Source organism: Olea europaea, chromosome 14 (genome assembly GCF_002742605.1).
Source record: "Olea europaea var. sylvestris chromosome 14, O_europaea_v1, whole genome shotgun sequence".
NCBI lineage: Eukaryota > Viridiplantae > Streptophyta > Magnoliopsida > Lamiales > Oleaceae > Olea > Olea europaea.
The window spans coordinates 12,647,152-12,660,405 of record NC_036250.1 but is presented as its reverse complement, the minus strand read 5'-3'; the positions used below and the strand labels follow the sequence as shown (position 1 = coordinate 12,660,405).

Here is a 13,254-nt window from a genome sequence, read left to right as displayed (position 1 = left end):
ATTGTTCTGCTAAGCAGATTTTTATTGGGGTATTTTTTCTAAGCAATAGATTGGTACTTTATTTTATTTTTTGGATTTAGATTATTTTTTTTTCTGGATGTAGAGATTTGGAGTAGATGTGAGCTTACCACACTCTGTGTTCTTGTCAATTAAAAGTAAATCACCCCGATGCTAAGTGATAGGTAGTGTCTAACGGATTCCTTCTCACAGCTCTTGAACTTCCCATTTTTTTGGATGTCCAATAGTGACATGGAATTCTGTATACATTCAGAACTGATGGATTTCAAGCTAAAGATTAATGGATTTCAGATCCCCCAAAATTCGGTGATGTTTGAATCCTTTTATGGGCATCTCTTTCCATTCACCGCTCTACAGCCCCCACCTTCCTAGCATGTAAAACTGATGGCCTAACAACCACCATCTCTCCCAACCATCAGCTACTACAGTTTGCAATCCATATTAGAAATCGTTGCCAATTTCCTAGGTGTAAAAAACCAGTCGCCGCCAACAGTGCTGCCATCAGTTACCGTGATCCCCCCTCAGCCATGCCCGATCTGAGTTTCTTTCATTATATATACAGTTTTACTGCCATAGTCAATTTTCATCAAGCTGATTTCAGGGTTACTATTAAAATATTATGTTTCCTTTCTCATTTCTGGTTATCTGAAGTTGGCTCTAATTCTGGTTTTAATTCAATTTTCTTATTTTCAGTATCGCTGAACGGATTTCAGAGGGGTTGAAGCCAACGGCATCTCAAAATATGCATAAATGAACTTTCGAACTTTTGCTAGAGGAAGTATTATTGTCGTAATTTTGTTTATGGATTGAATTTTTGTTTATTAATATCGTAGATCGTTGTTTTTGTTTTAACTTTACTTGGAATATTAGTGTTAAAGCTTCGGACCACTTCTTGAATATCAAATTTTGTTGTTTACTTTGCTGTGGTACGAAAGATAGATGTGAACTGCTTAAGTCGAACAGGGAGGTTGCTCTTCATCCATAAATCATCTTCTCCACATTACTGATCTGTGTTAAACTGAACTTGTGTTGATTAAGTCAATTATTTCATACGTAGAGAGAATTTACTGGGGATGGAAGGCAGTAAGAAGGGAGAGAACGGACAGGTAAGCCCTACAACAATTGATGAAATGTGAAGTGATACAAGTTTATATTGGACGTTAACCCACTGAAACCTCCTTTCTTCTAGTCTCTGAAATGTGCCTTTCTTCCAGTCTCAATGAAACGAACTGCGCTGGGATTTATGTAATAAGGAGCGAAACTTTATGTTACATGTTAACTCGCTTCAACTCTTTTTTTTTACCTGGTTTTGAGACTCAAGTAACTGAGAACATAGATGACTTGGTGTCCAGTTTTGGACTTGGGAAAAGACAAACTCAACATGTACGAAATGAGTTGTTAGAGCAATTCTAATGCATTCTGTGAATTGTAATTTAGGTGATATTTGAATAAAAAAGCTTGGCTTACTATCTTGATAAAAAATGTAATCAAATGTCTCAGATTCAAATTATGTAAATAAGTCCTTGCTATCGAAATCAAGTGGCATTAATGTCTAGGAATACATGGCCTAATTCAAATTTCATATCTAAAAATATGATGTGTATAATTCAAATTTTGTTTTTAATATATATTTATTAAGAGGGAAAAATAAGAATTAGGAAAGAGAGATATTAAATTATGGTGACTAGTGAAGCTCCCGTTTGGTTCCCATTTTTCCAAATTTTAATGCTTGGAATAGTTTTTTTTTTTTTTTTTTTTTAAAAGAATGTGTGGTTGAAAAAGAATAAAAAGTTTTCGAAGTGTAATATTATTTTATGGAAGATTGTGAGGTTGAAAATAAGAGGGAAAAAAAAGAAAGAAAATGGGAACCAAACGGGGGTGAATCATCTTAAAAGGTTTACGTTTAGATGGTCATTTTGGCGATGTCTATTTTTTTTTTTTTTTGTCACGTCAGTTAGATATAGTTCTAAACATGTTGCATTAGAGAGGAAGTTTTATAGACATTATCTATTTTAATTTATTTGATAATGTATCTTAATGCAATCCAGTGAAGTCCAATTATTAAAGACGCAGGAGGGTATTGAGGGAGGATTTTTATTTATCAAAGACTCAAAGTCCAAAGATGAGTTTTAGACCAGGATGGACTATTGGGTAGGAAAATACGTGGAAATGACCTAAAACAAAGAGGCCATTTTCCAAAATAATTTTTGACTTAATTAGATACCTAAAATACCCTTCATTTTGAATATTGCATAACAAGTTAATATAATATAGAAATCTTGCATTTTAGTCCTTAAAATTAAATATTACTTGATTTTCTAAATATTTATTGTTTTTAGATTTATTTAATTTTTTAGATTTATTTGATTTTTGATCGCTCTAAGTAGCCCCCTAATTGGTATCAGAGACATAGAGATCATGAGGAAATCCATAAAAAATATATTATCTAAAGAAATAAAAATCTTTAGATTTAAGTTAAAACTTAGATTTTATATAAATTTAATAAATAATAGATTAATTATTATAAAGTTAAAGGAATATTTAGATTATACATCTTGAAAATAATAATTAATTACAATATACAAATATTTATATTTACATTTTGATAAAAGCATAGAAATGATGAAAATTAAAATAAGAAAAATAAATAATTATTATAAATTAGAAGAAGGAAGAGGAAGTTATATATTTTTAAAACCTATTTCTAATAAATTAAAAATAATGACGTTAACAATAGTTAAAGATTTACCTAAAGAAATAAAAGAACAAATATTAGAAAAATTAATAATAGGATTGATAAAAGAAATATATGTGTATGAAAAAAATTATTAAAGAATATGAAGATGAAGAGATTAAATTATATTATAAAGAGAAGTATGAGTGTAATTGATAATACAAATTTAAAATTAAATAAATTACTTATAAAAATGGAAAAAATACAAGAAAAAAATAAGAGATATAATGTTAATACCAGAACGAATAAGAGTATCAAATAAAAGACAATTGATAAAATTAAAATGTGAAAGATTAGGACTTGAGAGTAAATATTTCAGTTTAGTAAAAGAAGAATTAATAGATCAAGATATAGCCAACAGAAGATTTGAAAAAATAATAGATAAAAAAGAAGATAAAAGATGTAAATTAACTTATATGTTAGAAAGATGATTTTAATATGTCAATAAGTGAATATATGAAAGAATTAAAGTCATTAATAAAAATGTTAATAAATGATATACAAGATTTAAGAAATGAAGTAAGAGAGATAAGAAATGATATAAATTTATTAAAAATTGAAATTAGAGAATTAAAAGAGAACAATAAAAATAAAGATAAGAAAATAGATAAAAAATTAATAGAAAAAGAAATTATTAGAATAGGAAAGAAATATATTGAAAAAGAAAATATAGTAATAGAAACAAGAAATATGGATGATGAATTTAGAAAGAATATATTACCTAAAATATTAGAAGAAGAAGAAGAAGGATTTAAAGAAAAAATATTAGGAAAATTAAAAATAGAAAAAAATCAAGAGAATAAAGATGAATGAGGAATTAGACTTACTTATAGAAAATTTTGATCGATTAAGTTTAAGTGATATAAGTGAATACTAAGTTTTAATTAATATTGGAGGAGAACCTAATCCAATATGAACTTCTAAACAAGAATTACAAGATTTAGATGAAATTTATGCACCTATATATAATAAATCCTATAGACAATTTTATGATAAAATAAGAGATAGACAACCACCTAAAGGAAATAAATATAGAGACATGTTTGAATTAAATAATAATTATGATAAACATATTAACCACGAAGGAACAAAATTAAATTTAAATTGCAAAATAGATACTAAAAAAATCTTATTAACTTGGACAAATTCAATGATATTATTCTTTTTATATAATAAAGATGACACATGGAAAAATACTGAAAGAATGATAGATTTCTTAATAGTATCATTTGAATGAGATGTTAGAATTTGGCGAGAATGAATAAGTAATGACACAAAAAATATTAATAAAAAGAAATGTACAAACAGAAATAATAAAATCAGATAGACAAGGTATAGAAAAATTAGTAAAATATATTTCAGATGAATTTTTAGGAGAAAATTGGATAAGAAATGCTGAAAGAGAAGAAATAAGAGAAAAAGACAATGTTAGAATTAAGTTAATAAATTTAACAATATGTGATATGTGTAAAATTAAAAATATACTTGTGAATTTATAAACTATTATTATGTTCAATTTTATAATAATATAGAGAATATATTTTAAAATAGAATTTGAAAAATATGTTAGAGATAATGTTGGAATAACTAGAACTTTAGGATTAGAATAAAATTTTTATTTGAAAGACTTGTATTTATATGTCAAAAAAGATAATTGATGAAAAATCAGGAAAATTAACTAGAGTATTTGTGAAGATATGAAAAATCTTATACAGTGGAGATGTAATCCTGAAAGAATGGTTAATAAAAGAAAATATAAAAATAAAAATTTAAAAAATTTAGAAATTTTAATAAAAAAATATATAAAACCTAGAATAAGATATTATAAAAGAAAAAATATCTCATACGGTCAACAGAAAAATAAAAGCCAATGTAAATGTTGGAATTGTGGAGAAATAGGTTATATAAGCACTGATTGTGATTAAAAGAAAGCTAAAATATTACAAAAAGAATATTTGGAAATAAAAAATGAATTTAGTGAAATTTCAGACATTGAAAAATATTATAATCAAGAAGTTTAAATAAGTGAAACAGGGGATGATAAATCAGAATCTGAATAAGGAAATAGAAATTGATAATATAAATATACAAGAATATGAAGGAATAGAATGATATGAATTAAAAGTTACATTTGATAACAATAAATTTAGAAAATTACAAAAATTATTTTTAGATTTATAAATGGGGAAATGTGAAGTTTTAGATAGAATTTGGAAAAGAAAAATGATAGTAATAAATGATTATCACAAAATGAAAAAAATCATAAATGTAAGAACAACATAAGGACAATATAAATAAATCTTTTAACAAAAAATATGGTTGAAGAACTATTAACAAATGTTAGTAAAAAACAAAGTGAAAAAAATTCAATATGTTTATTTAGCAAGAATACGAATAATGTTTAAATCATTATTTAGAGAAGGGATAGACTCACCCTTAACTATAACTTTAAATAATGGAAGGACAATAAATTTGAAAGATAGCTATTTAGGAACAATAGAAGGAGATCTGGCATATCAAAAAATAATGTTTACATGTTACCCAAAATATTATGTACCATTTAAAGATATAAATTTTAATGAAGTCTTAGGATTGCATATAAATGATATCATAGAACCAGCTGATCAAACTATGACTATAGAGTATAGAGCATTATACACACTTACCATTTCTAATTATAGAAAAATTTATTCCGATAAACCTTATATTGAAATACATAAAGAATGTAAGAATATCAGTAAAATAATAGAACAAAATAAACAAATAAGTTTAATTCCAAAAGAATATGAATTTTGTATAATAAAAAATAAACCTGAAATAACAGAGTTAAATGAAGGAGAATGTTTTAAGGATGGAAATTAATCAAAAGATCAAAAAGTCTTAAAATACCTAATAAAAACCTGTTAGAAGAATTTAATAATATAAAAGAAATAAAACTATATAGGAATGCTGGAAATATGAAATTAGAAAGAGAATATTATAATGGAAGAGAAAATATAAATAGACCAAATATATTAATAGATACATGAGCTAGTGAATGTCATATAATTTTAATCAGAAATAAAGGATTAATAATCTATAAAACTGATCCATATAGATATGTAAATTTTGATGGACAAGTACATATTACAGATTTGGAAGTGAAGGTACCGATATAAATAGGAGGAATAGATCTTTTAGTACCATATTATATAGATAAAAATATGAATATAAACCCTCATATATTTTTAGGATTGAGTTTTTTAAATGGATTAAAAGATTATAGGATAAAAAGAGAATGATTATATATAGTCCATAATGGACAAACTATATTATGTAAAAAGAACTAAATAAATAATCAGATAAGTTTTTCGTTGACTGTATGTATACAAAGTACTATTATAGAAACAAATATAACAACTTGTGCTTTAATAGATACAGGAAGTGATATAACAATATTTAAAAGTTTTTTGATAAATCATGGAATGATAATAGTAATATAAAAATAATTGGAGTCACAGGAGAAAGTACCCAGATGATAAATAGTGCCGATAAAGTTAATATAATTCTTGGAAGTAAACAAGTTATAATAAATAAAATTTATAAATATGATAAATTAGAATGTGATATATTATTAAGAAATGACTTTATATAACAATTTCAATATTATAAGCAAAATAATCATATGATAATGCTACAAACATCTTGTGGACATTTATTAAAAATTCTGAGAGAATTTAGACCTTATAGAGTTTAGCCAGCCCAGCGTATTGATAAATGGGAGAAAAAATCAATAATATCTAATGAAAAAAATAAAAGAATATTGTATAAAAAAGTTTTGAAAATCGAAATAGAAATAAGTATAGAAATTTTTTTGAACAATTAGAAAAGGTTTATAGAGAAAATTCATTGTTATTTTAGAAACCACATCATCCTAAAGTCAAAATAGAATTGACAAAACTCAGACCAATGATGTATACTATAGAAGATACACAAGAATTCAAAAATAAGATAAAAGAATTGTTAGAATAGAAACTTATTAGACCTCGCAATTGACCTCATAGTAGTCCAACCTTTATGGTTATGAAACATTCTAAACAGGTTAGAGGAAAAGCTAGAATAGTTATAAATTATAAAGAATTAAATAAATATACTAAATTTGATCGATATTTTTTACCAAATAAAGAAGTTTTAATAAACCTTGCAAAAGGAAAACAATATTATTCTAAATTCGATTGTAACTTAGGATTTTGGCAAATAAAAATAAAAGAAGATAAGTAAAATATGAATGATTAGTAATGTCATTTGAATTAAAAAATGCACCACAAATATATCAAAGGAAAATAGATAATATATTTAAAAAGTTTAATAAATTTTTAATTGTTTATATATATATATATATAATATTGATATATTCTAACAGTAAAGTAGAACATAGGAATCATTTAATATAATTCATAAATGAATGTAAAAAAGAAGGAATTGTACTTTTTAAAAAGAAATCTATAATAGAAAAACAAGATATAGATTTTCTTGAATTATCAATAGATAAAAGAGGAATAAAATTGCAAACTCATATCTCTAAAAAGATAAAAAGTTTTCAAGATAAATTAGAATCCAAAGAACAAATACAAATTTTTTTAGAATGTTTAAATTATGTAAAAGGATTTATTGAAAATCTTTCTAAGAAAATGCATAAAATACAAGTTTTACTTAGAAAAATAAATACTAAAAGATGGAATGAAGAACATATAGAAATAGTTAAATCATTAAAAGAAGAATATAAAAATTTACCAAAATTAAGATTACCAGATGAAAAAGATAATTTGATTGTTAATACTGATGCCTCAGATAAATATTAGGCAGCAATATTAAAAACAGATTTAAATGAGATTTGTAGATATATAAGAGAAACTTTTAATCAAATAGAAATAAATTACACCACTCATGACAAATAATTACTAGCAATTATTAGAGGGATAAAAAAGTTTTCATTATTCTTATTATCCAAAAAATTTACGGTTGAGACTGATAATTCTCAAGTTGTAGTTTAGTCAGAAATAAATTACCATCAGAACCTCAATACAGAAGGCTCCACAAATGACAAGCTTATTTAACATTTTATAATTTTGATATAGTTCATATTAAAGGAGTTAATAATTTCCTTACAGATTTTCTCAGCAGAAACATAGAATTTGTTGATGGATAAAGTTAAGGTCATGGAGTTATATCAATCTATACCATATACACAAAAAGAATAGATTTTCTTAAAGAAGAATTTGAAGATATAAATATAGGTGCAACACAGATCTCAGAGATGTTCAACTCAGTCATAAAAACATTGTTGAATATCACTACTGAGTATCATAAAGAGGCCATAGAACTCAAAAATCAAATTGATGCTATTGCAGCACAACTAAAAGATATATTGTCTGAGACAGATACACCAAAGAGCTCAGAAATGAGTTTTCCAAATCAATACCAAACAGGGACAGCTGGAGGCAGCAGTGGAGCCAGACGTGACAATATACCAACTGATAAAAAAGGAGATTCCATTTCCGTATCATCAATAAAAAAAGTGATGATACATGGAAATAAAAGAGATTCCAAAATAATCAGCATCATAGACCAAGAAGATAAAATTCCTTTAGATCCAAAAGAAGAAAAATATGCTGAAATAGTCAGAATTGCTTATAAAATAAAAATGAGTTATTCATATTTCATCTCTCCGGAAAATAATGTTTATCCCAGAATAATAGTTACGGAAGGAGGAGACCCTTCATTTATAAAAATCATGGCAGACTATGGATTTGATATATCCAGGAAAAGATTTGATAGAAACTTCTAAATTTGATGATATATTCATAAAAGAAGTATCCAGATTTGTCAAAGGACGAAGAATATATTTGAAATTTTATTCAATAAATCCTGAATATGATGGAGTTGTTTACTATCCAGTTGAACACATAATCTCAATTGGATATGTTGCAGCCAACTTCCAAATAGATGTGGTAGAAAATGATAGAAAAGTTTCAACAGTGACAAAATCATGAATTAGACATAGAAGAGCACTTGGAATTAAAGTCATATACAACATTGCCAAAAATTTGTTTGACAAAAAATTCTCATGCTTGTGCCAATATGAAAATTGGATACTGGTATCAAATTAAGGACATGGAAAATCAGAAATATTGAAGGATTATATTACAAAATTCGAAATACATTAATTTTCAGGATGTTCTATCACTATAAAAGAATCTTGCCAGTTAAGGGAGTGCCCCAACTGTATGTGAAAAAAAAAGACAATAATAGAGCACTTTTGATAAAACTATATGGAGGACAATAATACAGCTACATGTAAAGACGTAGAAGATAAAGAAAGATGCTCTTTGGATAAAAAGTTGAAGAAGCATGTGAAGATGTAGGCCCAAGAAGAAAAATAATAGAGAGGCAAGTGTGACTTTGTTGATTTAATAGATCAATTATAGAGCCTCATATATTTGTATAAATAGAGGCATTGTAACAGAGGGAGATCATCTTAGCTTGAAAACTCGAATTGTAATCGTCACTCCTAAGCCATCTTGAAAAACTAATTTTTCTGGAAATCCCTTTGTACCAAATAGAAGCCTTGTATAAATTCTAATAGAAATAAAATTCCAATATTTTGATATCAATATGAGTTTCTAAATCTTTATTCTCATATATTCTTGAAAAATCAAATAGAAAGTCTCTTTCTTATTTTAGCAAAAAGATGGTTTTTCTTTAACAAAAATCTAGAGTTTTAATCTTTAGAATTGATACAGTGAGAGTAAGAAGTTGAAATAGTAAAGATTCCATGAAAATAGGAGGTCGCTAAAGGAAGCAGTTTACATATTCAGAGTTCAAAGATCACTCGATTCTAAAAATAAAGATCCAGATCAAACTTAAGGTAAAACGATTAAATTTTTGCTAAAATTAGAATGAATCTTTTTAGATTTTAGAGAATCAAAGGGATTAATTGCATGATTTAATGATTATTTGTATAAATACCAGGATATACAATTAAAAGATTGGATAATTTACTAGAAAGAATGTTAGAAGTAATAAAAAATATGTATTCTCAATTAGAAAATATGGATGCATCTTTTGAAGAATATAATATATTAAATAATAAATGTGAACAATATATTGCAGATTATTCCAATTTATTAGATCATAGAATGAAATTATATTCAAATATTCAAAATAGAGAAAATATAAGACAAAATGTTTAAAAGATTAGGATATATATTGCAATATAAAAAGAATCATTTCATTAAGGCAATATAGACTTTTCCATGAAAAGGAATAGTAATAGGTCAAATAAAAAAAATCTCCCTATTGTGTAATACTAAAGATCTAAAATAGAGCTTGGATGTCTTTTTCCAAAGACAAAATCTGCAACTTTACAAACTATTCACAGCATAGATCGCTTCCCTGGAAACTCTGATAGGTCTCACATTTTATTTTGCAATTCTGAATACATTATAAACATGTATACACTAAGTAAATTATACGCCCTCAAGAATATTACACTCAGAATATCAGCTAATCTCTATAACGTAAATGACCGAAAGGCTTGCTGCCTATAGGCTGAAGAAGGGTACCGAGGAGGAAGAAAGAAAAAGAATGATATTTAAAAGGAAGCACCCACCGTCAGTCATAATGTTTCAAGATCACGATTATAAAATAATCAGTGATCTGTGTTAGTGGAATAGATCATTCAAATTTGTTCTTTAAAATTTCTTCCAGAGTTTCAAAGGTTGTAAGATATCAAGATATATTAACAGAAAGCTAGCTGATGCTGATGATGGAAGTGAGTTCATTGAAGTCGATAGTGAGTAGCAGAATAACCATATCATGGACGGAATTTTGAGAAGAAGAAGCAGAATTTTTGAAACAGGTACCATCTGAAATATAGAACAACAAGGATATACTGATCAGGGATTACACAAAGAACAATAAAGTTCTAAGTTAAAAATGCGTACTAAAGTCTTATCACAATCTGCATGGAAAGATTGTGCAGCGGATTGGAGAATCAAGTGGAGCCAGCAGAGTGATTGGAAAAGTTTGGAGGTTAAATGTTTTTGAACACATGAAATAATTTAGTAGAATATTTTGCCTACCGAAGCTAGATTGAAGATCAGTAAAACTCCAACAAAAGGTGGGTATTATATATGTTAGTAAGAAGTTGAATAGGATGCTATATATGTTCTGATCAGTGCTATCTTGCAATACATATGTGCCTTGTCTATTTTCAAGGTTATCACAATAGAAATAAGCAGCCCTAGTATTGGCTTTCTGACAGAGAAACCATACATAAGCTGCATGGAAATTATGTGACTTTCTTGTGGGGTTTTATTTGCCATGAAAGGTACAGGATTATGGTGAAGCCGTGAAGATATGAAGTATAATACTTGCAGGATAGAGCTGATACCAAGATTAGTTTAGCATGAGGATGTGAGAGAAAATGCAAAGACGCTACAGAAATGGAGACTGAAACAATAGCTAAAAGTTCCTCGCAGATGTGGCAAACAGAAGAAATTTTTTAGAAGTTATCGTTGCAGCATTTTTTAAAGAAGAAAACAGCATGGGAGGCGGAGTAATGATCAGAAACTGGAAAGGAGAATATGATTTGGTTTGTCTAGAAAATAAGAGTTTGACCACTCAATGTGTATTAGTGGTAGAAACTTTAAGTGTTATGCCCTAAGTCCAATCAACCATGGATATAAATACTTTTGATATATAATTAATGCAATTTAATGGCAGATCTATTATTTAATTAATAGATAATTAAATTAAATAATAGAGTTCATGAATTCAAATTTTCGTAATTTGTTAATCACAAGGAATTGTGATTTTGAGATACAAATTACATATGATTGAATCTTAAATCCTCTGTGATCGTAAGTAATAACGAGATACAGATATCATTATTATGGATAGACTATCACGTGTGACATTTCTTGTAAAGTAAGTAGCCGATATCATAAGTTAAAGTGTGGTGACACTTGAATGAACATGTCGATATTTTGTTATAGAACAAAACATTGGAGACCCGCCTAGAGATTTCACATGGATAACTATCTGAGTGTTAGTAGTTAATCTCTAACGTTCGGTAGTGAGATTGGTCCTTTGACTAGAGGTCGTCATAGTACCTTATATGAGAACGGTCATGTTTTGACGGTGTTGGATGTTGCTCTGCCAAGGGCCGCTAATACGACATCGTTTAGGTATGTATAGAATCATATGAAGGTTTTGAATGACTAATAGAGGATTCGTCACTCTTAAATAGTAAGAGATTATGATCTGCATTTCATTCAATTAAGTCGATAAAGAAATCTTTGGCCAAGGTGTACTCATAAGTTGAAAATGAGTTTTCGTCTTATATTGACTTAATAGTGGAGTGAAAGATATGATCAATAATCGAGATTGACACACTTTCATATCTCGTAATTGATCGTATTATATTGACGAAGGGATTATAGTTTCACGGTAAACGAACGAGTTTGGTTTGTTATACCACGTGACATTTTTCATCACATGTATTGCTCTGACACATTGCTAGATGTCAATTTGGGACCACGAGTGTGAATTGGTGGTAAATTAAAATGGTGTTTTAATTTATCAATTTTGATTAGATTAAAATAATATTTCACGTCGTTAGGTATCGTGATCGAGAACCTGATAGGTCTCACACAAAAGAAAATTGAAAGATTGCAATTTGTCAATTAATTAATTTAACAAGCGTTGAATAAATTAATTAATTGAGTTGATTATTTATAGACCCAAATTAATTAATTCGTGGACCGAATTTAATTAAATGGATTAATTAAACATTGGATCAGATCAGACCAAGCCCGTTTGGGTTTATATAAATAACTTATTAGGGTTTACAATTTTGTAGAGAATTCATTATTCATGATAGCACAAGAAGAAAACCCTAGCCCTGCAATCTTGTTCTCTGTGTGGATCACCGTTGGAGACTGAACAATTGGGCAGCTGTGGATGGCGAATCAAGGTTGCTGGAACAAAGAAAAAACAAATGGGTTTGCAGATCTAGAAAAAGATATGACTTTTATCACAATTTCTATCTAAACACAAAGATGAACTCTGGCAGGAATCGAAATTTGTTTTAATTTTCGCTGCGCATGTTTAAGTAGATTCCCAACAGAAACATCTATTAATATCTCTGCAGAACAAAGTTTTATGAAGTCATGATAGACGAGGACTAAATAATGTGATCCCAGGATTGTATATCATAGTGGATACTGCATATAAAAAGGCATCATGGATTACTCATTTGAAATATACAGTTCTGCTTATAACTGGTGAAGAAGTAGCTTGTAAAAATGACATTGTTATATGGTGGGATGACTTCGAAATTGTCAAAGACGAGATTTAGATAAATACATTTAACTCCTCTTTGACATCTTAAACGATGATTAACATGGTATTACAACCAGGTATTATAACCAGGCAAAGGATCTAGATTCAAGTCACAG

At 27.5% G+C, this 13,254-nt stretch overlaps 1 long non-coding RNA gene across 1 annotated transcript; it reads left to right on the top strand.

Annotated features, from left to right (window-relative positions):
* The first annotated feature begins 6 nt into the window (after positions 1–6).
* LOC111409213 lies at positions 7–1,212 on the top strand. Its single transcript, XR_002705465.1, has 2 exons — positions 7–182; positions 272–1,212. It is a non-coding gene; the product is annotated as an uncharacterized LOC111409213 (long non-coding RNA).
* Positions 1,213–13,254: the final 12,042 nt, after the last annotated feature.